Genomic DNA, 27,000 nt, shown 5'->3' on the forward strand with positions numbered 1-27,000 from the left:
TAAGTTCTGTCTATTTCATATTGCATCAATACACACATATCACTGAAATGTTATCTCCATGCCAATATCTCCTGTTGGAACCTCCCTAAGTTGTGAGATCTTCGTATTATGTATTTATTTGACAATACGATGATGATCAGCACTGGTGAAGCAATACGATGGTGATGATACAATACATGGTGATTGCATGCTGTGGTGGGTTATCATTTTTGTGAAAACTGCATACAGTAGTGGCTGGTGGTTTATTTATTTACGATTTTTCTATCCCACCTTTCTCAATCTCGAAGGGGACTCAAGGAGTGTTGTGACTGCGCCTTCGGGGATTATGGTTGATGGGGATGGAATTCAAAGAGGAAGAAAAAACCCTCGTGATGAGGGTTCACTGGAGGAGTTGCGCAGGAAGCGACTTAGAGAGCTATATGGGGGATCTTCTGAGGAAGATTCAGATGGGGAGATGGATGCTGAGGAACAGGTGGTGGCTGGGGAAGCGGGCACTGAATGGGCACAGCCACCGGAGATGTCTGGGGATTCGGGGTCTATGGATACTTCTGAACCTGGGGTTTCTGCAGGAGCTGATCCCAATTGGGATGCTTGGAGAAGGGAGGATGGTTCTTTAAGTGTTCATGGGGCTAAGTGTGGGCAGGATGATTGGGACTCCGACGAATTGCTAGGTACTCCAGATCCACGAGCTCTAGCTGTGTGGAGCTCAGACTCTGAGTAGATTTGGGACACCTGGTGTTTGGGTGTGAGTGTTTGGTCACCCAGGAGGAAGGGGAATAAAATGGGAATGTTTGGCCACTGCACCTTGCGTGTGGCAAGGTGTTGCTGAGGCGCCATTGGGATCTCTGTGTTTCCATGAAGACTGGACTTGGACTATGATTTGAATCTGCTGTTATCACCTAGCTTGGCTCTCGCTGTGTCTTATCGTGGACCTGTTTTGGATGACTGCACCCTCTTCAGACCTTGGATCGGAATTTGACCTTGCTACTGCCTTCGCCCTGTGATTGATGACTACTATCGGCTTTTGACTCCTGGCTTGCTCTTTGGACACCGCTGTTATCTCCTGACCTGACCTTGGAATCCCGGACGACGTCTTTTCACCATCCTTTTGGAGCCTTCGGCTTTATCCACATTGTGGAAGCAGTCTACTGCATTCTTAGTTTGTTTGTTTGTTTCCTGACCAATTTGGTGTTTTCTTTTGGGAACTGTTCCTTTGAAAACTACAGAGCCGGCTGGCAGGGCTTTGACTCAGAAAGTGCAGTTTGCACGAAGTTTGTTTAGCTTTGTTTTTACCTGCTTGTGTTGCTGAATTATATTTTTGTTTGAACTGCTCTTGAAGCACTGATAGTGAAGTGTTTCAAGGTTTTTTCTGTGTTAACATTACTTTTTGGCTTATCTGCTGAATAAACTCTATTTTTGCTAATTGGCGTCTGACTCTTGACAAGGAGGCTTTACATATTGCCAGCTATTTGATGCCTTAAAAACAATACAAATTCAAATGGACATTTAAAATCGAATAATAAAATACAATTAAAACAATTAGAGACATTTATAAACCATACAATAACCATTAATTACAAGATCCACAAGTGTAATCCGGGCCGTTCCTATAGTCATTACATGTCATTCCATATCTATTTATTGTACAGGTTCTCCAAAGGCTTGGTCACAAAGCCATGTTTTTACTCTCTTGTGGAAGATCAAGAGGTAGGGGACTGATCTAATATCCCTGGTTGCTATATCAGTGAATTCTTTGTGGTTTTAGCCAAAACGTTTAAGGAGCTACCTGCAGTGTTGAGCCCTTTTCCCATTGCTCACTTAAGGTTTGGATTTTGCCCTTTCGTAAATGTCCCTTGGCATTGGAGCCATGAGGCAACACTGCTTCATAACCATTATAAGATATGTTTTTGCTCTTACTGGAATCCAGTGAATCATGGTCAAGATATTAATGAAACTGATGTTAGGCTTTGTTCTCTCAACTACTCTAAATTGCAATATTCATTAATGATTGTCAGTTATTCCAGTATCTTCATAACATGACAGTGGTCCACTCCGTTGAGTAGAATGGTAGTGTGAATTTGCATTGGTAATAGTGACAGTGGCTCTTGGGTTCTGTGTGGTTTAGTAATTGATTTGGTTTATTTCTGGTGTAGCAGTGTTGTAATTTGCTTCCTTTTTGTCACTCACTGCATTTTGGACAATTCATTAATATAGGGTTTCTCTGTTGTGATGGGCGGTGCCTTGACACAAAGATTCAGAAAGATGGATTTCGGAAACAATTCAAACCAGTGATTTTATATTGCCTGTATAAAATTCTCACTACTTTAAACTTCAGTGAGTTAATTTTTATTCTTTGCTGGTAGTATATATGATAACAAGTCTATGGGTTTTTTTTAGAGTTACAAAAAAGGAGCAGGTGCATTATCATTTGGAACCATTCAACATTCCTGTTTTATGCAATTGCTTCTCCCTCCCTGTCAAAGCATACATTTATATGTGCTGGGTTTCTGTGTTATGCTTAATGGAACTTCCTTATTATCTAAAAACTTTGGCAGTAGTTTCTTTTATATCATTGGTGAACATTTATGCTTTTGAAAAATTCTTCCCCTCTCCTTCTTCAATGTTTTAAAACTTTTCCTTGTGGCAACAAGGGGGTTAATAGAAGGCAGAGGAAACATTTCCAGTGATCTGTTTGCCAGAGGAAAAAGAAAAATATGTTTTTTGCTTGCAGAGTGTGTTTTTTAATTCATGGGTGTTGCCACCCTTCAGCCGAAGGATTTCTACCTTATATTTTGCAAGTCACATACTTCACCTGGGTTGGTTTTGATCACATGAGCCGGGATGTTTACCGGTGATCTAAGTGCTCCACCTGCCTTCCAGTTTGTTTACCAGGAAATCAAGATGTGCAAACTGCAGGAAGTACTATTTGACCCTCTCCGGCAGTATCTCATTACAATAATTGCTAATCTCTGAATAAGACAGCCATGTTTTGCGAGTAACATAGGGAGAGGGAGAGAGAGAGGTTGTGTTGGAGAGATTTTTAGGTGTTCCTGCAAACAGGCTGTTGTAAATGCCGGCTTCGGATTATGCTTCTTTGATAGCTTTTGATAATAGACATCTGCTGACCTCTGGGGTCAGGAGAGCTGCGATACAACAGTGCGGGTGCTTTCGTTCCTCTTAACTGCAAAAAAAGAAATATCACGGCTTGTTGTTTTGGAGAGCTGTCACTGTTCTGAATCGAAGGGATAATGGCTACTTCCTGATTAAACCACTATCCACGGTAAGCTGTTCGTATTACATCTCTATTCGCCTGTGAAGGGAAGAGGGTTCAGTGTTTTTCTTTTAAAAATAACCAGGGAATTGTCAGTGTAAAATGTTTATGGCATGTGGGTTAAAAGCTTTCATTTTAGAGCAATGTTTCCCTGTTTTTGTTTCGTGTGATTTCTTTTTGTCTTAAAGTAAGGGAGTTGTTTAGCTTCTTCTGTACTGATGGAATATTTTAATACATACATCTGTGAGTTTTCCTATATGGTGTAATGTTTAAATGCTGTGTTTTAACTTTGGGGTTAAGGATGCAATGTAATATATTCTTGGGAAAGGAAATGCCATATATTGTTAGGCAAAGTAAATGAGCAATGTTTTCCACATTAAGTGAGCTGGAGAAACAAAAGGCAGTTAACTATGTTGTCGTCTGTGGATTATTTTTTAGCACATCTGTTACTCTTTTGGACTACAGCACAATTTGTTTTAAAAATTAACTTTTTATATAGGTTATTAAGGAGATTATTCTATACATTATATTGTATTGTTTTAGTAAATATTTGGAAAAATAATCTGAAATATAAATAACATTTAATTTTGGTTATCAGTACATTGTACATTGTTTTGTCTTTTTGAAATATGTTACAATCAGAGCAAAATTATTTTTTTCAATAATAAGTATTTAAGTATATGCTTGTGCATTGAAATCAGCAGGGATTATTTCAATTTGATTCAGTTATGTCCAGAATTTTAATTTTTTTTAGTATATTCGTGAAGTAAAAACCAATTTCATTAAAGCTGAGAGTCAAATATTAACTGCTTGGGGGGGGGGGCGGTGACACTTCTGTTATATCTGCTTCAAAGCTAAACTGAAAAAATACAGAAAAAGTCTGTTTTATGAAAAAAAATATTTGCCATGAAGAAGCAATGTACAACAAAATTAATGTCAACAGCTACTTAAAATTGCTGATTAAGACAATAATACAGGTAGAAAGCATCCTTTATCCAGAATTCTGAAATTGTCCACTTTAGTGACTGAGATAGTGACACATTTGCTTTCTGATGGTTCAGTGTATATAAACTCTGTTTCATAAAGAAAATTATTACAAATATTGTTTAAAATTGTATTGTTGAAAGCTTTCACGGCTGGAATCACTGGGATGTTGAATGGTTTCCGGGCTGTATGGCCAGAAAACATGGCCATACTTCCCAGAAAACATACAATACCCTGTTGTTTAAAATCACTTTTAGACTATATGTATAAGGTGTACACAGAACTTGAATGAATTTTGTTTTTATATTTGGATATCTCATTATGCATGTATATGCAAATACAGCTATCCCAAAATCCTGAGGTGCGGTGGGGGGGGGGGGACCCAAACCCCAAACCCCTCTTGTCCCAGAGATTTCAGATAAGGGATTCTCAACCTGTACTGTGTGCTGTCTATGTTCTCCGAAGAGAATTAAGTATGATTGAACTCAAATTGGAATAGATTTCAAAGTACACATGCTAATTTTCTTAGATCATAAAATTAGATGGTAAGAGATTTTGATTTAAGTAAAAGTACCATGATAAGACAATGCTGGATGTAGTTGATTTTATAATTGGTTTGACAACATTATTAAGAGGCTAGCGGAAAAGGGGCCAAGTAGTTCTGTTGCCAAAATTAATAATTACCTGATTGAGAACATTAATTTATTCAGATGATAATGTAAAATAAAATTCTGCACATGTGTAGTTAATATTTGGGGTTATAGGATTGTTCATAGATGGCTATATGAAAATTATTTAATGTTAGTCCTGATGAAACTTTGGTACATGATAAGCTCACCTGACTTACATTGGTAAGATTAGTATCTTCTCTGTGGTAATGGCGCTCCATGCAGTCATGCCGGCCACATGACTTTGGAGGTGTCTACGGACAATGCCAGCTCTTCGGCTTAGAAATGGAGATAAGCACCAACCTCCAGAGTCAGACATGACTGGACTTAACGTCAGGGGAAACCTTTACCTTTTTATGGTGTGGTCCCTCAATTGCTTTATCTGGTTGCTGTCCCTCCTTCATAGCTTAGATCTTTTCATTCTAAGGATATGTTCATTTCAGTAGGGCATTGGAAGATGCATTCTCAATAACCCCATAGCCACTGAAATAGATCCAACTATAATTTTTAGGAAGCAATAACATGAGTCAATATAACCAACATGCATGTCCCAATGGTATGGACTAGAGAAAAACTCTCAGAAACTCATATACTTGTCAAGAAAGCTTATAAATATGGAGCCAGTTCCAAACCGACCTGAGTGAATGTGCTTGTTGCTAGGGCTAAAAAAAACAGGGTTGGGTCCAATATTCTTTTTGTTATGGAAAAAGTTCACCCATGAAGGACTGGTGCTCTGATGTGTTGCTCTTATGTGATGTCGAAGGTTTTCATGGCCTCAGAGGATGCCAGCCATAGATGTGGGCAAAACGTCAGGAGAGAATACTTCTGGAACATGGCCATACAGCCCGGAAAACACATAACAATCCATGTGTTCTTACTCTTTTTATTGATTCCCCCCACATCTCACAGTGGTGAGGATAGAGTTACCAAGTTGGATCTGAGAGGATCTGAGAGGGAGCTCCTGTAACTTTACTCCTGAAGTGGAAGAGGACTGCAGAAAAACTCATGAAAATGGATAATCCTGTGTGCTTATCTAGAAACCTCATAAATAATGAGCCAGTTCCGAATTGAGTGAGTTTGCCTGTTCCTAGTTCTAAAAAACCAGGGTCGTAGGACAAGGTGCTACAAGGTTCTGTCACATGGTTCTAAGGTAACTGTCTTCCTTCACTTTCCAAACCCCAACTTTCAGCTAAAGCTATTTCCTCCAAACATGGCAAATGTCTTGTCAGTGGAGATTGAGAGGGAGAGCATGGAGGAGTGCCAAGCTCCATGCCGTCTTGAGAAGAACAGCTGGGGAAGGAAGTTGGGGCTTGGAAGATAGGAGAGAATAGGTACCCTTATCCCACTTGAAGGATCTTTATGATACCTCATCCTGCTCCACAATCTAGTCAGGATTAAAACCGCAGGAGTTCCTTCCTGTATGTACCCAGTCTGGCAACCCTGGTTTAGGAGGTTCGTCTAGCTTTCTGGAGAGTACAGTGGAATTGAAGAATCAGCAAGTATCACATCTCTGCTGTGAAGAGAGAGGGAGAACCTCACCTTGTAAGGAGAACTCTTGAGAGTACTGGATGTTTTTAGAGACTACCGTCATGCACATTTAAGTGTTCTCATTCTTCATTCTGTGAGAGAAATCTTTTGCACATATGTTAGGCATAATCCTTAAGCATAATATGTCGTGATAACTGCCTGAATTTAGTATTGCCTGATCCTGAACAATATAGCATTCCCTGTTAAACATTTTCACTATGGAACTTACATATATACTAGTATGGTAATTTTTTATTTGAGATCTTCTTTGATATTGTCACCCGAAAATTCAACACCTGTTATATTCACTTCCACAAAGAATAACATTAGCCTTTTCATGTCATGTAGAATCATAGAATCATGTTTTTAGAACAATTAGAATACAGTGGAATACACCGCAAGAATCGATCTCTATAATCCTTGTTATCATTACCTTTCAAATTATTTGTTATTTACAACTATAAAAGTTGGGAACCAAAAAATTAAAAGGATGTAAAAATCTACATAATGCAACAATATATTTCAGTAATAATCTGTTATGTTGGCTGTGCTTAGTAAATTATTGTCACGAGAGGAACCATCCTTACTATGTAGACTCTCCAAAGTTTTTTTTTATTATATTAGCTGAAAATGGGTTGTGAGTCTGCACTGTTTTTCTATCCCTTTTCTTTTGGATAGCTTCTAAATTAAGAACAAGGTTGTCTTGTGTCATAGAAACAGATGGCCAGAGGTCTGGGCAGCTATTTGTTGATGAAGGACGGTATGCTATAAGTAAAAAACAACAGTTATCTCCTCTTTAGAGCAATAGTTTCCAAATGTTAGTTCAGGACACATTTGTAGGTCACAGAAAACTGATGAGTAGCTCACCAGGCTACTAGAAGTCATCTTCTAAGTCAGTGTTCCAAAAATGTCAAAGGTTAGTGTGTGAAACTTTTTCTCCTGGAGTGAAGCATAAATAGTTCTTGTGCAGTGACAGAACTCCATAGATGGATCCTCCCAACTTTACATTTCATGACCACTGGCTTGGAGCCATTGGCAGCTATTTTTTTTAAACTGATTTTGTGTAACAAGAAGAAAAAAGAATAACATTTGCCAGGATCCATCCTCAATTTCTGATGATTCTGAAAGGATAAAATCATTGAGTTATTAAACCATTATCATAGGATTTTAGCATTTCTCATGTAGATAATGAAACTGAATGATTCATTAAACTTCCACCTCTATCTAGAAATACTCTTGTGGTAGTTAGGACTACGGTACATCAGACAAGCAAAATTGCCCATCTTACGGCACTTGTACCTCTCTTCATGCACAGAGGCCATTGGATCCCATCACATTATGTTAATCTACTTCCAACAGGTCTCTGTGCCTGAAGAGAGGTCCAAGCATCGCAGGAGGCAGTTCCGTCAACACGGAAGCTTCCCATGTTGCATAGAAAACAACAGGGAGAAGCCAGATGGTGATGCTTCCTGCCGTGGGATGAGGTGAGGGGCAAGGCAGGCGAGGCAGGGTGCTTGGATTGTCTTGCTGCCCCGTGGATTTGCCACAGAGGCTGGCAAATCGCCCCCCGCCTCTCATCAATGTGATGTGGTTCTTAAACATTTACTTCAAGTAGTTCAGTTACTGTGATGGTGGTGTGCCTTCAAGTCATTTCCAACTTATGGCAACCTAAAGATCACCTTTATCACCCAAGAATCCATACGGTGGGTTTCCATGGCTGAGCATAGAACCGAACCCTAGTCTCCAGAGTTGTAGACCAACATCCAAAGCATTACATCACACTGTCTATATTTTAAGTGTCATGAAACAGCAGCAAATTGTTAGTTAATTGTTGTTATGGTTTTATTGCTGGGAGGAAGCAAAGGACGTGTGGAATTTCCTGCTTTGAGTGTCAAAATAACTTGATCATCTTTGGCTACTGTACACGGGGAATGCAGCAGATAGGCCTCTATATTCTACTTTTCCTTGGACAGCTAAGTCCCAGGTCAGATCTGCGCAGAAGAAATATTTCTTTTGAAAATGACGTTTTTAGAAGGATTGGATTGTCTTTCTTGTTAAATGCATCTGAATTCATGCTACCCAGGATATTTTAAATTAGAGAAATCACAGAATATTCTTTAATGGTAATGTTCAGCAACCTTTTAGACCACTTAGTTGGAAAGAGTGTGTAGGCTAAGATCCCATATCTTTGCTGTTACACAGCAGCCACAGCAGGAGAATGTGACAGCAATAGTCCACATCAGAAGAAGAAAAAAACAAGAGCAAGAAAACGGTCACTGATCATTGGGCACAGGGAATTAGCCTAGTCAAGATGTCCTACCTGTTGTGTCTTGCTCCACAATACTCTCAGAGCTAGCCATCTCGCCTACCTAAGAACTGAGAGTATCAACTTGTTTACATAAAAAGGGTTATTTTCCTATAGGTTCCTGGCCTCAATATGATTTGATATGTATCACTACAGCCAACAGGCATGTAAGAAAGGGATCAAACCTGCGAATCTTATCTTGTGCACATTCAGTATTTGTTCTTGTTGTTACTTGCTACTAAAGCAGGTTCAATTTATGGCTGTGGTATCATTGAAAGATGTATCCGGAGACCCTGTTATTAGTCCTGCCAAAGTCTTGTAACGCAATGGCTACAGCTTCCTTAACTTACACATTCAGTATGAGTTGTCAACAAAACAAGGGTCTATGCATACAATATCTATACTTGTATCATTTTCATACGCATACAGTAAAACCCACTTATTCACGGATTCGATATTCACAGTGTCACTTATCCACACTCAAAAAGATAGTCTTCTTTGAAAGTGAGTTTAGGCATCTCTAGTGCAATTCTGTGTCATGCCTCCTGCCAATTATAGTCAAAGCATAAGGATCACTATTTTCCATGGTTTTAGATATCCATGGGACATGAGTTGTTCTTGGAATATATTCCCTGTGGATAGAGGGATCACACTGCATATGCACCAGGGGTAGTCAGCACGAATATAGGGAGAACATAGTCCATTGGTGTTATCCTCCTATGCATATTGGCTGAATATATATTGTGATATGTGTACAGTGCATCCAGTTAATATGTGATGCCACAGTATTTCTGCCAACTGTTACATAAACATTATTTGTTAGATATTTGGCTATGGGAGATTGCTGCTTCTGTGTAGTTGGTACGAGCAAGATAATATGGATACAGTCCTTCCTGTTCCTGTACAAAATTTACTTCCTTGAATTTGATAATTACAAGGTTTTTATTTGGATCTTATCCTGGCCTGCCCTGAATGTAACAATGTGGGATTAATCTAACAATTGAAAGATGGAAAGCTTGATTTAATACTTTGGGAGGAAGGACAATGATTGTACTTAATATAACAACATTTTGTATTTGAAAAATAGAATAAAAAAAGCTAAGTAACTGATTCAGTTTAGGTTTGCCATGGCTGTTTTAAAGCTGCATATAGAGCATAGCAATACTGTTTTGAATGCAGGAAACTAAACTTGTAGAAAAAGGAAAAAGACGTTAGCACATCTTTGTTTGTTCGGACATTTCACAATTTAAATTACAGTTAAACAGATATAGACCACAGCCACCAGACTGCTGAATCTGAAGACATTCCAGCAAAGATACTCTACTTCAGAGTGAGTGGTTTTGAGGCTGAAATCCAGCATTGTGTTTACTTTTTCATTGTGCCTTAATTTAAAACAGTTTTGCTTTAGAGGAAGGGGAAAACTTCTATAACATTTAACAGAACTGTGTCACGCAGTCAGAGGAGCCCTCTAAAAGGAATATATTTGTGTTTCTCTTCAGACTGGTTTTGACTTTAACTCAGATGAGTACATTTTAAAAAATGATAGTGTGATTACCCACTCTTAGTATGGTGTGATTATCCACTCAATCGTTGCCCTACTAGAAAGGAATGCCTTCAGAACCAAAAGTAAGACTACTTATTGTTTAAAGTATATATTTGAAGCTCTCCATTTATTTCTTGTGGATTGTGTGCAAATTAATTTGCAAGCTCCAGTAGGAATTTAAGTGATCCAATTAACTTGCCCCTGGGCTCTTTATGGCACTGGTTGCTGTAAAATAATTTAAAGTTAATCTATCAGGAATTCATGAGGACTTGGAGCTTAGGGTACGTTGAGAACAGGTGAGAAATGTACTCATAGTAGACAGTTGTCAATGCAGGGATATAAGGCCTTATAGAAACAGCTGGATGTTGCTTTTTCTTTGTAAATTTGCTATGGCTGATATGCAGACATCTTTTCGAACTTTTTCGTTCTACAATATTACAGCACTATGACTGCCTGATTGCATCCTGAGGAATTCTGGATTTTGTAGCTTGGTGATGTACAAGATCAGTGGTTCTCATCCTGTGGGTCCCCAGATGGTTTGGCCTTCAACTCCCAGAAATCCTAACAGCTGGTAAAATAGCTGGGATTTCTGGGAGTTGTAGGCCAAAATACTCGGGGACCCACAGGTCAAGAACCACTGCACTAGATATTCTTTGCACAGAATGGTAAATTATTCAGGAAACAATCCAAGGATTCTGTAAGATGAAATCATGGCAGTTAAAGTGGAAATCATAGTGCTGTAATTGTGTGGTGTGAAAAGGCCTTTGGTTAACAATAGTCTGAACTCAATATCCTGAAATAGTGATGCCTTTTTACAGCTTTGTGTCCTCTATTTCCCTATGGCGCACAGCTTGGGTGTTTTCTATAGAGCAGATATAGCAAGTACTGAAAGAATGAAATGCCCGTTGAAAGGTTTCATAGTACAAAATATAAGTTTTGATGGTAAATGTGCACAGACTACGTTGTCATCGGCATATTGGAGTTCTGTAATAGATGTTGTGGTGACCTTGGCTTTGACTTTCAGTCTGCTGAGGTTAAATAGCTTGCCATCTGTCCGATAGATGATTTCCACTCCTGTGGGAAGCTTCCCATCAACAAGGTGAAGTATCATAGCGATGAAGATGGAAAATAAGGTTGGGGCAATAACACATCCCTGCTTGACACCTGATTCCACCTTAAATGGGTCACTTTGGGAGCCGTTGCTGTCCAAGACTGTTGCCATCATGTCATCATGGAGAAGCCAAAGGATGTTCACAAATTTGTCAGGGCACCCGATTTTTTGGAGGATGGTCCAGAAAGCGCTGCGAATTCACTGTGTCGAATGCCTTTGCAAGGTCAATGAATGCCATGCACAGAGGTTGGTTTTGTTCCCTGCATTTTTCTTGGAGCTGTCGTGCAGTCAAGATCATGTCCACTGTTCCTCTGGAGACTGATGAATCTTGGCGCTAACATAGAATGGATGTAAATGAATGCCTCCTATCACTTTAAAAAACTGCATCGCACCAGCTATTAAGAAAGCAAAATACTTTGAGAAACAGGGTAAAGCCCTAAATGTGATAAGAATATCGCTTGATGAGGCTTACTAGCAATGGACATCTAAATGTGCACAGAAAAATTGCATCATGGTCTTCAATTCATGTTTGATGATCGCACTGGAATGGGCCTTATTCATGGCAGGAGATTTTTCTAATTATAAATGATTGAGACTGCACAAAGGTCTGTTCCAAACATAGTGTCGTGTTCCTAAATTGTCTAAGATCTAGAAGACCGTACTTGCTCAAAATGGTGCACAAGCATTTATTTTCTTTTTTAAAAATTCTCAAGAAATGGAGTGCTCTTGTTGTTACTTGCCTTCAAGCTGATTCTGACCTATCATAGGGTTTTCTTGACAAGATTTATTTGAATGAGATTTGTCATAATTTCTAGTCAGCATCTGAAACATTCTCAAAAGGATTTGTTTGTCAGCCCTTCCCACCAGTTGGCAATATACTCTGGTGCTACTTTCATCTTATTTTGTATGCTGGCATTAGTGTGTCCACTGTAAAAAGATTGAGGTGCAAATGAATATTCTTAACATTTTTTTTTACAAAACTGACTTACTTAAAATCTTTAGTTTACATGGCAGTGAAATGTTAATATTCCATTAAGATATAACCAATTTTATATGAGCACAATGACTAAAAGGTTGATTGATATTTTTAACTCTTGTTTTATTGTCTTACTGTGTTTCTTTTTTTTGTATATTGTTCAATGTATTTATGCTGTTGTTTTTGTAAATTGTGTTAGTCGGGCCTTGCCCCATGTGAGCTGCTCCGAGTCCCCGTGGGGAGATGGTGGCGGGGTACAAATAAAGTTGTATTATTATTATTATTATTATTATTATTATTGAGGTACAACCATGTGTGTTGGCCTGGACTGTGGCCAACAACTGGGGTGTGATCTTTCAAATGTTCTCCTTTAATGGAAATAAGAGGATTTCTGTAGAAATCGTCTGAAAGTTATAGTAAGAATGGAATACTTCCTCTTAAATAGCAACTTAAAACAGAATAACAAAACTGTCAAAGTATCATTTCTGCCTTTCAGGAAACCAGCCTATTATATATGTAATGTGTTTTTAAAATATGTTCAAGATATATGGAAGCTTCTCACAAGTGCTTTTTTAATTAATCTAATTCTTGAATGTGTTTAGTACAGGTGGTTACACCTTGAAGTGTGCCAAAAAGGAGCTAGAAAGCCACATGAACTCCAGGTGTGAACAAAATGTAGCCACATGGAAGTTCACAAGACCACTTTGTGTGCCCCCCACAAAATCCTTCACTTACTCTTTCTGCTTTCGCAACCAGGACCTTTCTATGGGTTTACCTGTTCACCATCTCTCGAGTGATTGTTTAATTTCACAGTTTTAAAATAAAATATTTTTACCTTTATATCTTCCACCACTGGTTTTCTTAGTGATTGAAGCTAGCTCCTAGAATTAGTGACCAATTGTCATTCTGCAGCTGTTCTTGATTTCCCTCCTTAATAGATTTTTCAGGGATAGTAGAAAAGCATATTACCTAGATCCCCGATAAAATTCTGCATTGCATAAAGGGCCATTTCATAACAAAAACTGTATTTGGAGGCATCCTTAGTCCCAAATGACATTGTTAAATCATGCTCAGAAATAGGTTTCAAACTGTATTTGCAGCTACTGTAGCTAGGGAAAACATTGATTCCAATGTAATGCTAATCACACTTACCTTCTTAATTAGATGCATGAGGATGTCTCTTGAACAGGAAAAGCTAGGAGCACATGAGCCTGTACCATTCTTTCAAAAGCTAGGTCATGATTTAGCAATTGGGCAGTATCATGTCTCCACCAGGCTGGAGCGCATTCCTTCTCAGTTCTCCAAACAAGTTTTAAGGTATAAAGGCTGTATTTCAGAGGAAGGGACAGGCAAAACCACCTCCAAATACTCCTTGCCTAAGAAAACCCAATGAAATGCATGGAGTCACCATAAGTCGACAGGCAACTTGAAAACACGTCACAAACATACACAATGGCACTGAACCATCTGTCATCCATGTATCAGGATTGACACAGCAAGAAAACCCAGCTAAGTTTATTTATTTCTTTGTCACTTGCCTTTAGTAGTCAGTGATGAGCCAATGTGGTATATATTGATTTGACTTGGTAATCTATCTTTGTATTGAAATTTGACTTTTGGTACCTTCATGAAGGACTCAACTAAAATAAAATAAAAATTAATTGTGGGTATATTAATAACAGTGTTGTAAAGAAGGGAATTAATTAATTGAAAATCAAATGGTGATGTTGGTGATGATATAAACATCAATCAGTAGTAAATTCGTAAGGCAACAAATATTTCTCTGGATCTAGAGTTTTTGTGGGATTTGAATCCCGAGGGAAACTACAAAGCTCATATTGTACTGATACCTTTAGTACACTAACCAAATACATCGTGCTAGCTGTCAAAGTCCCCTGGCTTCATCATCAAACGGATATGGTATGAAAAAAATAATAATGTGCTTACAGCAAAGCTTAAGTTGGCCTGGTAAAAAGGTAAAGGTTTTCCCCTAAGTTGGCCTGGAGGTCTAAGCTAATACAGATAGGAGCCAAACGCCTTCATTCTTGTGAGGAACTGGGGACAAAAACCGTAAGAGAATTGCAGTAACATTTCCTTCTTCATCAAGAAAGTATACATCATATTTTCTCCTTAAAAGGATGTAGTTTTGAGGATTATGATTTCCCATATATGATGACACTCGGGGATACTAATCTAATGCATAATGTTTTATGCATACATAGGGAAAGCATAACATTGTTAGCAAATGTACTGTTTTTGAAGGCAAATTGTTTTCGTTTTTTTAAAAAAATAATGTCAGGGCACCCGATTTTTTGGATACATATACAGTACTGAGCTGGTCATTGACCGTAATAATAATAATAATAATAATAATAATAATAATAATAATAATAAAACTTTATTTATATCTCCCCAATGGGGACTCGGGGCGGCTTACATGGGGCCATGCCCAAAACAATACAATGTAAACAGCATATTAAAAAAAAAAAGCACAGCACAAAACAATAAGCAATACAGTAAATAATATCCATTACAAAATAAAACAAGGAGACAATGAAAACAAGGGCAGACCACATGAACATTAAGTTAAAACTCGGAGTGAGAAAGACATAAAAATAAAAACCACAGCGAACAGGGTCATAAGGGAGTGGGGTATTCTGGAGGATAGATATTAGAGGGAGCAACGGAAAAGAAATATAAAATGGTTACTCTCCAAAAGCAGAGCGAAAGAGCCATGTTTTCAAGTCTTTCTTGAAGGCTGCTAGTGTGGGGGCTTGCCTAATCTCAGCGGGCAGAGAATTCCACAGTCGGGGGGCCACAGCAGAAAAGGCCCTCTCCCTTGTTCCTACAAGGCGGGTCTGGGATATCGGGAGTGGGGACAGGAAAGCTTCCCCTGATGAACGAAGGGATCGTGTAGGCTTGTGATAGGAGATACGGTCACGAAGGTAGGTGGGTCCCAAACCGTTTAGGGCTTTATATGTGATGGTATACACCTTGAATTGGGACCGGAAAATAAAAGGCAGCCAGTGGAGCTCCTTGAACAGGGGAGTAGATCTCTCCCTGTAATAAAAGTTTACATTACATTACATTACATATACAGTAGAGTGTCACTTTTCTTACATTCTGGATTTATGAATATCGTTCCGTTATATAAATGCAGTGCTTTGTACATCTTGATAGGTTGATTTTATTATGTACATTCTCTGTATTGTATAATTGGTTTCTCTTGAAAAGATCACATATATGATATTGATAATGGTTACATAGGATTTAAATTTTCCATTAGATTTCCGATCCATAGGAAGAAATTAGTTTTGTGCTAGCCTATATATTACAGGGAGAAATTACAATGCCAGAATCAAGAAATTTTATACCTGAAACCATTTTCTTGATTCACATTCTCCAAACATCTCTGCTGAGAATGATTTTTCCTGCTTTATAAATTATTGAGACCAGTGGGGTTTTTTTTCTTAAAACCCTCATTATCTGATTGTAAGTGCCCGTGTCAAGACCTAACAAGTAAAAAAGAGTTCAGGAATTGGGATTACACCTGCCCGAACTGGCTCCAGCCCTCTCATATGCAGATCATCCAAACCAACTCACACACTCATCTTGTTTCTGTGTCATTTATGTAATCAACTCAGTTTTAAAATAAAACCAACACAGTTTTAAAATAAAACAGGACTAATCTCAGTTAATTCAGTGGTACTCAACGTTCAAAATATTTAATTGAATGCTAGGCAGTGATGGTCAATCGTAATGATTTCTGCCCAGTAGTAGCTTGGCTCTAGTGCACTGGTTCTAAACCTGGAGTCCATAGATATTTTTGGCCTACAACTCCCAGAAATCCCAGACAGTTTACCAGCTGTTAGGATTTCTGGGAGTTGAAGGCCAAACACATCTGGGGACTCAGTTTGAGAACCACTACTCTAGTGGAAGAGCTTCTGCTTTCTACTGTATAAGTTGAGCTAGCTGATTCTTATAGGTTCCTTCTTATATATTGCCACTGATTGTATCCAAGCTTGTTCAGTTCTAGAACTTTACCCAACTCTTAAGCATAGTTTTTCAGGGGGCTTAAATGCCCCCCTCCCGGGTGGCGCAGCATGTTAAAGTGCTGAGCTGCTGAACTTGTGAACTGAAAGGTTGCAGGTTCAAATCCAGGGAGCGGAGTGAGTGCCCGCTGTTAGCCCTAGCTTCTTCCAACCTAGCAGTTCAAAAATGTTCAAATGTGAGTAGATCAATAGGTACTTCTCCGGTGGGAAGGTAACGGAGCTCCATGCAGTCATGGCGACCACATGACTTTGGGGCTGTCTACGGACGACGCCGGCTCTTCGGCTTAGAAATGGAGATGAGCACCAACCCCTAGAGTTGGACACAACTGGGCTTAATGTCAGGGGAATACCTTTTTACCTAAATGTGTTGGGGAAGACTAGCAAAAAAGGTCTGGACTTACATGTGTAGAGGTGCTTTTAAAATAAGGCAAACCCTTTAGATACAAGTTACAGTCTGACTGCTAGAACTGGTTTCAGTGTTAGAACATGAATTGATACACCAAACAGGCAGCATTTTGCTGGACCAAATATTTGTTGAGGATTCACACACAGGTATGCTGGCAAAAAATGACCACATGATCAAATAGAGGTCAGCATCTGGTTTAAAGATACCAAGCATATCCTCTTCTTCATATTTGGATTCTTTTTTTAAAAGTATATAGTTTTTTTAAATGTGTGCCAACATTTGCATAAATGTGTTAGTTGAAAACATGTAATGTTTTAATGATTTCTCAATGCTGTTACGAATCGGTAAAGCACAGAAAGGGAACACTCTTTCTGCTGACATCAAGTTTAATTTTCTGGCACAGACCTCTTTAAAATGTTTTAACTCCCAACCTGGTTTATAAAAAATAATTTGGAAGCATTTGAAATCTTAACACACGAGAAACAAATTGAATTTAAGAATCCACTGATACTCAGTTGGACCTGTCACTGCTCTGTGGCTGCATTGCTTCCTATTTGTGTAATGAAGCAATCTAAACTCTTGCTGCTAGTGCTACAAAACAAGCCTGTACCTGATGATGGCACAGCAGTAGACAATGGTGTCATAGATTTTTACTGTGCATGGAATTTTTATAAGTGTATTATTGCTTTTGTTATTGTTACCATCATTTATGTTTATAGCGCCATTGCTGTACGTGGCACTTCATAATTAAAAGAACAACAAAATACTTCCCTACCCTGAGGCTTACAATCTAATTAAGACATGACACACAAGGAAAAGGAGATGCCAGTGTGGGAGGGATTCAGTCCAGCAGATAATGCCTCTTCTTCTCTCCCTCTGGGACGAGGGCAGTGGCAGTTGGGACAGAAAGGAGGGCTTTTATCTGCCTCTGGGTTTAGACATGATGGATCTGTGCCTGCTTTTTCTTCTCCCTTTCCTAGGCAAGGGAGGTGGCAGTTAGGGTGGATGGAGGACTTTCATCTGCTTCTGGGCCTAGACATGATGTAGCTGTGCCAGTGTCTTCATTCAAGGCTAGAATATGGAGACAGGGCTTTTCATCTGCTTCTGGGCTAGGTGTGATGGACTGTGTCTGCTTCTTCCCTCCAACCAAGCAAGGTCAGAGCAAGTTAGGATAGAGGGAGAATTGTTCATCTGTAGACAGATGAAGATACAAGAAGAAATAGGGTCTAAGAGTCAACAGTTTTGTGCATGGAGGGAGAGGCCGTCTATCTGCTTGTAGACCTAGGCATAATGGAGCTGTGTTTGCCTCTTCTTCTCTTTCTCTAAGACATGGGCAATGGCAGTTGGGATGTAGAGAGGATTTTTCATCTCCATACAGATGAAGACAACAGCCCCAGTCTCATGTTTATTGGTGAAAACCTGCACATCATTTACCTTTCCATCTTTTGCTCCAGTGCCACAGCTCAATGCTATAGCAACTTTATATAATTGGGAGGCCAAATGCACACTGCATTCAAGGCAACTGGTTAGTGATGAGGTCATTCACAAGGTTATTGTTGTGATGGAACATCTATGTATCTTGTTTCTGTTGCTTGTCTCACATAGTGTTTGTATATAAGCAACTTGTGGCATAACAGATCATATAACCAAGAGTAGTCTCTCTAGGAACAGAACAACTAGCAAGCAACATGTGAGGATAAAGCTAAGGTCAGTGATCTATATTAGGTCTGAACAACTAAATTTAACGCAACTCAGCAGCTGTATATGAAGATCTCAACAAAATTTCCTCGTTTTGCAATCCTGGGTAAAATTGTTGTATCAATGGTGAGTCCCTGGACTCACCTGAGAGCATCTGCATTTGGCTTGAAAGGTCACAAATCATGCAGATTTGTTCCTATCTGAGCCATGAAACCTTAAATGTACGTATGTATATTATGCTGCATGTCATTACATAATTCTCAGTCTTACAACTTCAAAGGATCTCCAGACTTATACCAATAGCCTCTGGTATACAATGGTATGTTTATTTTTAAAATAGTTTCTTCTGTGAAAATGCCAAGTTTTAATGAAAGCCCTTATGTGAAGAATGATCTCACAGTAGCACCCCTCAGCTCTTGACAGCTGCTACATTGCAATATGAGGAAAGTTAAATTACTACTATTTTTAACCACAGGAAAAATATTGACAAATATTTGGTAACTTCTTTATCAAACAAGTTGATGAAAAATGAAGTGCTGATAATCTTCTCAGCCTAAAGTGCACATCTCCAGTTACAAGTGACCTTTTGCTTTGAATACATTGACTACCAGCAAAAGGACTGATCAAATCAAACTTCAGCATTTCAAAATCCCATTGATTTCAGATAGCCCAAGTTAAGCACCTCTGACATAAATAGCTGGTGAGATCTTCCATTGAAATAAATACGCTTTTGAAGTTGGTATCCATTGTATCCTGTGGGACAGTGAAAAAAAAGAGAGGGTCTGTGAGTGTCAATGTTTATCACAATGCTGTCATATGGCGCACCCCACAGCTTTCTTCCATGGAAAACTGAATGAGGAACAGTATTGAAAGAGGCTGGAGTGAGAAAAGGGACTATAAACACCCCCATTGTATGTGCAAAATACCCTTTGGATCCTTAATGCGCCAAATCGTATTCAGAAAAAAATTAGCTAATAGCAGTCACGCTTTGTAGACAGCACTTTGCACTTTATTTTCCTACTGAGACATACTGCAAAATCTGGGCCATACCTTTTTAACAAGCCCTAAGATACAGTTCCCTACAATTACAATGAAAGCTCTTGCTTTTGTTCACTATAAAGGAGCAACAAGCATAAGTAATGATCACTATTATATATATATATAATAATAGGTTTTATAAATGAGGTATCCAGTGTGTCATACTGTTATGATCGACTTCATTTTTACATAGCTTATCTAAAAGTAAGGTTTTCTCCCAGTAAATAGTTTCTTCAGTCATTTGAAAGGATAACAGCCGAATTATGGTGAAACGTAACTCTGCTTGGAGGAACAATTCAGAGAAATGTTTTGCTTCTTTCTAGTGACTATATTATTTAGTTTACTATAATAATAGAGGTTCAAGATTTGGATATTGAGAAAATGATGGTAAAGGTGCTCTGATGTCATCACTAGGCTTGTGCACAGATCCGTTTTCAAAAAAAGTCTTTGGCTTGTTCAATTGGTTTGGATGCCTGCAATGGCATGACTTCCACCGCCATTTTTTTTAGCCACAACAGAACAGTGTCTGTTGAAAACTTGTCTGCTTTCCGTTTCTTTTGGTTACAGGGAGGGAGGCAGCTGCTAGAAGGGAAAGGATCCCAGAAAAGATGATTTCTTCAGCCCTTGCCTTAAACCCAGATTTCCTCTAAATACAGAAAGGAAAAGATCTCAGAAAAGGGCATTACTTGAGCCCTTGCCTTAAACCTAGGTCTCCTCTATAGAGAGACAGGAAAGGATTTCAGGAAGGTTGGTTTCTTAAGTCCTTGCCTTAAACTTGGGTCTCCTCTAAAGAGAGAAAGGAAAGGATTGCAGGAAAGGGGGATTCTTAAGCCCTCCGGTGGCCTAGGGGATAAAAGCCTCGTGACTTGAAGGTTGGGTTGCTGACCTGAAAGCTGCCAGGTTCGTATCCCACCCGGGGAGAGCGCGGATGAGCTCCCTCTGTCAGCTCCAGCTCCATGTGGAGACATGAGAGAAACCTCCCACAAGGATGGTAAAACATCAAAACATCCGGGTGTCCCCTGGGCAACGTCGTTGCAGACGGCCAATTCTCTCACTTCAGAAGCAACTCCGGTTGCTCCTGACACGAAAAAAAGCCCTTACATTAAACCTGGGAAGCCCCCCCCCCATTGCCGCCAATGGGCCACATTGAAAAGTAATCTTTCGGCTTCCCGGATCGAAAATGGATTTCTGTCCTCCTGAATTCGGGAGATTCCCAAAAAATGGATCGGGGTCTCCATCGAAATCCAGGACATCAAAAGGATCAAGGTTTACCCGGATTGCACAAGCCTAGTCATCACCGCTTCTTAATTGTCTTTGGCGATAAATGTATCCCCCTCTCCTCAGTTTATTGAACTATGTAAGAAACATGACAAGATAGTGAAGAGCAGAGACATCACACTAGCAACAAAAGTCCGCATAGTGAAAGCAATGGTATTCCCCATAGTAACGTATAGTTTGAGAGCTGGACCATAAGGAAGGCTGAGCGAAGGAAGATAGATGCTTTTGGTGCTAGAGGAAAATCCTGAGAGTGCCTTGGACTGCAAGAAGATCCAACCAGTCCATCCTCCAGGAAGTAATGCCTGGCTGCTCACTGGAGGGAAGGATATAAGAGGCAAAGATGAAGTATTTTGGCCACATCATGAGAAGACAGGAAAGCCTGGAGAAGATAATGATGCTGTGGAAAATGGAAGGAAAAAGGAAGAGAGGCCGACCAAGGGCGAGGTGGATGGACGGTATCCTTGAAGTGACTGGCTTGACCTTGAAGGAACTGGGGGCGGTGACAGCCAACAGGGAGCTCTGGCGTGGACTGGTCCATGAGGTCACAAAAAGTCGGAAACGACTATGCGACTGAGCATCAGCAAGAAACATGATAGTTGAAGATAACACCAAATGGGTATCAAACAATCTGCTGGATGCATATAATAAAGAAGATGTGAAGATACCACAATAATGAAGGTGCAATATATCACAAGTATTTGTGGATTTGTCCTGGCTTGCCCACCAATGTTTGAATTTTTCCACAAGTATTTTTATAGTGATTTGTAATGTTCATTATATTAACCCAGGCTTTTTCTAGGTGGGCAAGCAGTACTAATATGTACATGTCCAGTACAAATTGGGAATGGCATTATGCCCCTTCATGCAATTTACAAATGAAGAAGTCTAGAAAGACTATATTTCCCTTGCTGTTTGCTATGTTTATATACACATGTGTCACTTTTATCATTTTTATTCATTTCTTCATTCATTAAAGACATTTCTAGGACACCATTCTTTGCAAAAAAAATAAAGTCATAGCAAAGCAACCACCAGGAATAAGTGTAAAACCAGAGTTTTAAAATATTTATTTTTGGTGTGTGTGTGGGGAGGGGGAGAAGATTAACGTTCCCTCAGTCCCTCAACCCATACGGTTTACAGCGACTGTGTTATTTATGGGATTTGCAGAGTTGTACAAAAAGCAACTTTTCCTTGCTCTGAACCAAAGTGCAGCAAAAGTAATACCAAGCAAAGTAGTGGGAAAGGGCAAAGATGTGCATTGTAATCCTTTTTAAAAGACAGCAGAAAAAGAGAATGACATTCTTTGGGGTGAAAGGAGGGGGGTGAAATTGTCTCGGCCTCTTGAGAGTTGATGTGAAGGCTGTCTTCTATCCTTCATAGTTTATCACTGCATGCAAAGTAGGAACATGAAACAGAGCCCAATTAGATAATGAAACTGGACTTTCAAGGACAACAGTAACTCTTTGAATTGGGTTTAGAAAGATAATGACAGTCTGTGTAGTGGTTGTAATCCAGGATATTCATAATTGCATCTGCCAGGAAGAAAACATTCATTTCCATTCTTTGTATGTTTACTGTTCAGTGTGTGTGTGTGTATGTATGTGTGTACATCCAACAGGTTACATGTGACCCAAAGGCCATTTTTGTATCCTTTTGACATCAGATTACGGCTCTTGGTACCCTGTAGAGCAAGCATGGGCAAACCTTGGCCCTCCAGGTGTTTGGATTTCAACTCTGTAGAGTAATGAACAGGGACTATAGTGTAAATATACAAAGAGCCTTTTCCAAAAATAGCAGCTAGATTTTGAAAGTCTTTATATCGTAGATCAATTTAACCTCGATATGGCATTTTGTTGCTGTATAAAAACCACTTTGTCCTTGTAGGTTTGTGGGCATTGCCAGCCTTTTTCTTCTTATTACAGATACAGATTTTTCTGTGGTGTTGAAGGCTTTCATGGCTAGAGTCACAGGACTGCTGCGAGTTTTCTGGGCCATATGGCCATGTTCCAGAAGCATTCTCTCCTGGCATTTCACCCACATCTATGGTGTCGCACCTCAGGTTAGCTTCACCTTGCTAAAGACACCAGGCTGCATACAGAATGTAGTCTTTTGTAGTTTATTAGGAAATAGGGAAAAAAACAAGGCCATACAGCCCAGAAAACACACAGGAACACAGATTTTTCTTCTTGCTGTCTTAGTTGCTTGCTTTTTATTATTTTCAGGTGATATCTAGAGCTGACTTCTTTTAGCAGAATGATTCCTGCTTATGACAACCCAGATCTGAATGCCAGATCAGTACTATCCCAGGCTTGAAAAATGCAAGGTGATCCTTCATGTCACAAGGGGATGTTAGAGAAGGGATAGCCTCTAGTGATGCATTAAACACAGCTGCATAGAGCAGGGGTCCCCAAACTTTTTAAACAGGGGGCCAGTTCATGGTCTCTCAAACCGTTGGGGGGCCGGACTATAGTTTTTTTTAAAAAAACTATGAACAAATTCATATGCACACTGCACATATCTTATTTTGAAGAAGAAAAACAAAATGGGAACAAATACAGCCTCAATGTTAATCATCATCATAATCATCATCAAAATAATAAAGGGGGTTGGAAGAGACCCCTTGGGCCATTTAGTTCAACCTCTTCTGCCTTTGTGCACCAAAAGCACAAACAAAGCACCCCTGACAGATGGCCACCCAGCCTCAATGTTGTTGATAATAATAATAATAAACGCTTGGAAGCATTCGACTTGTGATTTTGTGATTCGAAATCCAGCATATAGATCTCATTTCCTGTGTTATACTATGTCTTTGTGCCAACAACAACAACAACAACAACAACAACAACAACAACATCAAAGAGAGTTGGAAGAGCCCCCTTGTGCTATTTAGTCCAACCCCCTTCTGCCTTTGTGCACCAAAAACACTAGTAAAGTACCCCTTAATAATTAATAATTAATTAAATAATAATAAAAATGCCATTATAAATAAGCAAAACTTTGGAAGGCATGTACCAGGTGAAGGAGGAGGAGGGCCGGATAAATGGCTTGGATGGGCCGCATGTGGCCCCCGGGCCTTAGTTTGGGGACCCCTGGCATAGAGTATTCCATTCAAACATGAAAACCCAAGTTGTAACAAATGAAGGAATTACGTCTTCACATACATTTCAAGGTATTGTTTTCATGCTGAGAGTCTTCCACCTCATCCTGAGAAGTAGAGAAGAAGGTCCAGGCCCTGGGATCCAAGACATAGCAACCCTTGAGCCAGCACACCCCATTTTTATGCATCCCTCCTACAAGAATGAGACCTCAATTACGCCTAAAAGTAATGGGGCCATTCAGAAGGGAATGAAATAAACGCAAAAGTCAAGGGCAAATGCTGAAAAATCTAGATGTCAGCTAACTTGAATGAGCGGAAATTTGTTCACTTACGTAAAGCCCCTGGTGGTGGCGCAGTGTGTTAAAGCTCTGAGCTGCTGAACTTGCAGACCGAAAGGTCCCAGGTTCAAATCCCGGGAGCGGAATGAGCGCCCGCTGTTAGCCCCAGCTCCTGCCAACCTAGCAGTTCGAAAACATGCAAATGTGAGTAGATCAATAGGTACCGCTCTGGCGGGAAGGTAACGGCGCTCCATGCAGTCATGCCGGCCACATGACCTTGGAGGTGTCTATGGACAACGCCGGCTCTTTGGCTTAGAAATGGAGATGAGCACCAACCCCCAGAGTCGGTCACGACTGGACTTAACATCAGGGGAAAACCTTTACCCTAAAGCCAGCACTGAATATTTCACTGCTAAGTATGATGGGTGCACTAGAAAGAGAGGACATAAACATTTTTAATAATAAATGAATGGAAATCAGTCCCTGTTAAATATTTAGATTTCCCCCCATTAAGATATTAACCTTTTAATCAAACTCTAGCAGAAACTGTCTTTGTGAACCCACCCCATGCCCTGCATGGATACACAGGCATACCAATTGAGAATATTTACTCAGGTCAGTACATTGGTTTTGCTATATTCCACCTCTTTTTCTGCAAATGGGAAACTTGCAGTTGTAATGGATAATATGATCCAACTATATATTTCAACCATATGGTTAATGCTATGTATTGAGCTGAATGTAGGTCTCTGCTTTTGCCTCACCTTTCTGCACTTCCGCCTGGGTGCCGTCGCTGAGATCACAACACTGAGAGTGGCTTGAAAGGTAGAGGAGGATAAGGTGAGTTGACAAAGCTGTCCTTGCCTCACCTTATGCACTTAGGGCTGTAGGCATTACTCAGCATGACTCCACCTTCATTGTGCCTCGGATATAATTGCATCATATGCTCCTGAGAAGAGCTATGGCTGGGGCCAGGAGACTGTAGCTGCAGAAACAGACTGAAGCTATGTCCATTCCACTGTACACTGAGTCTTAGAAGTAAGGCCCACATCTCTTTGAGTTAAAAATGTCTAGCATTGTCTGGTGTAACTGCAGTCCTGGGCATACTTTCCCAGAGCTCTGGTAAGTAATTTAAAAACAAAACAAAACACACACACACAGAATCTCCAGCTAGGCTTTCTGGTAGCTGCAAAATGTAATATTTTTCCACTTAACATTGGAATAAAAACAAACACAAAAGGAAACACTGTGAACTATGGGGACTCAGTTTATTTTAATCATCATCATCATCATCATCATCATCTTTATTTATATCCTGCCACCATCTCCCCGAAGGGACTCGGGGCAGCTTACAATGGCACTCTAGGGTGCACATATCATATATAGCAACTAAATATGGTACAAAAGTATAAAACAAGTCACATAAAATTATATCAACAACCCCGGTCAACACATATAGCATGAAATCAAAATAAAAATCAAAATTTTAGGTTGCTATGTTGGACTATCTCGGAGACTGGAGGTCAAGTTGCCAAACCCTCTAGTTTTTTGCTTTGAGGTTTCATAGACTTGTTATTCTGTCAAGGAAAGTGGTCCTCTACCTCATCCTTGCCTACTTTGATAGTGTTTGTGTCCTGGAAGAAAACAGGTTTAATACCTGTTGTCTCCTAGGCAAATCAAGGGTTTTATTGCAGTATAATTTACAGGTGTCTCTATGCAGCTGCGAAGTTTTTGAAATATTGTCTTCTACATTATTCTATTGTTTGGCAACTTCATGTAGATCCTACATGTGTAGGCAAGACCAATTCTGTGTGCAATACAGGAAATAATTAACTGTCAACTAGTACCTTGTTCCTTCCAGAAAAGTTTCAGTGAGTGTCAGTAAATGAGTGACACTCATTGAAACTTTTCTGGAAGTCCTAAATAGACTGGAAAGTTCCTGATGGCACTTGAAATTGTACAAGGTATTTGACCTCTAAATGTTTCTGGACTACATATTATTTTCCCCTCTTCACAATATGCTTTGGACATACTGATTTTGATGTGAAGAAGATAATCCTCAGTGTGATTTCTCTCATCTTTCTGTCATAAGAATTTCTCAAGTGATGAAAAAGGAGCCATTGCAAATGTGAAAGAGGGTAAATAACTGGCTTTTAGTTCTGTATTTTCTTAATGTATTGGAGAAGCTGAAACGCAAGAGGATATACTCAAGCTACAGAGGTTATACATTTACAAGGGAGTAGCTCCCAGTGAACACCATGTGACTTATTTATGTCCCATATGTAAGTAAAGGCATATGAGGAGTGAACAAAAACGAAGAGAAAGCTTTTCATTCATTGCAAATGGTTATAATAATGAATTCCTGATAGTGTTGAATGGCTCCTCATTTCTTTTGCAATAATCTAGCCTTAGGTTTCCTTATGGTTTCAAAGAGAGATGATTTAAGGCCTGAAATAAGCATGAGGAGAAAGTTTCCAGTGGGTAAACAAGCAGCTTCTGGGATATGGGAGTTTTTGTGGGGGGGAAATTCTAGATTGAAGAGGGAGAACTAGAAAGATGTGGGCCACCTTCCAAGATATGAGAGGATAAATACAACCACATGAACCTTGGATATTTCACACCCTTCTTCTGAATTAATTTGTGGCACCAAAGAAGGGAACTGGTAAAATACTGGCTGCCATTTTGGTAGAGTTATGTTGGTTTTAGGGGACTCTGTAGCTGTCATTAATTGAAACTCTTAGATACCAATTGGGTAAAAGGCTACACAA

General features: G+C 39.5%; 1 protein-coding gene across 19 annotated transcripts in view; it reads left to right on the plus strand.

Moving 5' to 3' along the window:
- The window catches only part of baz2b (bromodomain adjacent to zinc finger domain 2B), a 286,844-nt gene that overhangs the window by 119,132 nt on the left and 140,712 nt on the right, over window positions 1–27,000 (plus strand). The window contains exon 1 of one of the 19 annotated variants that reach the window (XM_016996870.2): window positions 2,889–3,280. The exons of 17 other annotated variants lie outside the window; for them this stretch is intronic. The gene's annotated coding sequence lies outside the window, so the exon portion shown is untranslated. Of the gene's footprint in view, window positions 1–2,888; window positions 3,281–27,000 lie in introns of those variants that run through there. One more of the 19 variants, XM_016996858.2, reaches the window with a different exon arrangement.

This window comes from Anolis carolinensis, chromosome 1, assembly GCF_035594765.1.
Source record: "Anolis carolinensis isolate JA03-04 chromosome 1, rAnoCar3.1.pri, whole genome shotgun sequence".
In the NCBI taxonomy this organism is placed as follows: Eukaryota; Metazoa; Chordata; class Lepidosauria; order Squamata; family Dactyloidae; genus Anolis; species Anolis carolinensis.